At 41.2% G+C, this 668-nt stretch overlaps 1 non-coding gene across 1 annotated transcript; it reads left to right on the top strand.

Moving 5' to 3' along the window:
* Positions 1–256: 256 nt before the first annotated feature.
* LOC122232017 lies at positions 257–363 on the top strand. The gene has a single exon (XR_006209335.1). It is a non-coding gene; the product is annotated as a U6 spliceosomal RNA (small nuclear RNA).
* Positions 364–668: the final 305 nt, after the last annotated feature.

Genomic DNA, 668 nt, shown 5'->3' with positions numbered 1-668 from the left:
AAATCCATGAGCTCTTTACTTCCCTGGCAAAACACTTAGCAGGAAGCTAATGTGGTCCTATGAGTAAGTTCTGGCCAGTAGAAAGTGAGTGGAAGGGATGTGTGCTGCTTTCAATCCAGCTCTTACTTCCAGTATGTGTTCCTCTCTCTTTTTCTCCATTGGCTGGTGGGCTGTAAAGAACTAGAACCTGGGTTCTAGTGGGGCCTGGGTTCCCAAACGACCAAAACTCACTTCCCTTAAGAGTCATGACTGGTTTGTGCTCGCTTCGGCAGTACATATACTAAAATTGGAACGCTACAGAGAAGATAAACATGGCCCCTGCAAAAGGATGACACGCAAATTCGTGAAGCGTTCCATATTTTTTTCAGTGTGCTGAATCAGAAAAATATGCAGCCAAGAATTCTTTATCCAGCAAGGCTGTCATTCAAAATAGAAGGAGAGATAAAAAGTGTCCCAGACAAACAAAAATTAAAGGAGTTTGTGACCACTAAATCAGGCCTGCAAGAAATTTTAAGGGGGACTCTCTGAGGGGAAAAAAGATGAAAAAAAAATATATATATATATAGCAAAAGCAACAAAGCATTAGAAAGGACCAGAGAACACCACCAGAAACTCCAACTCTACAAGCATCATAATGGCAATAAGTTCATATCTTTCAGTACTCACTC

This window comes from Panthera tigris, chromosome A1 (assembly GCF_018350195.1).
Source record: "Panthera tigris isolate Pti1 chromosome A1, P.tigris_Pti1_mat1.1, whole genome shotgun sequence".
NCBI classification, from domain to species: Eukaryota; Metazoa; Chordata; class Mammalia; order Carnivora; family Felidae; genus Panthera; species Panthera tigris.
This window is presented reverse-complemented; position numbering and strand designations above follow the sequence as displayed.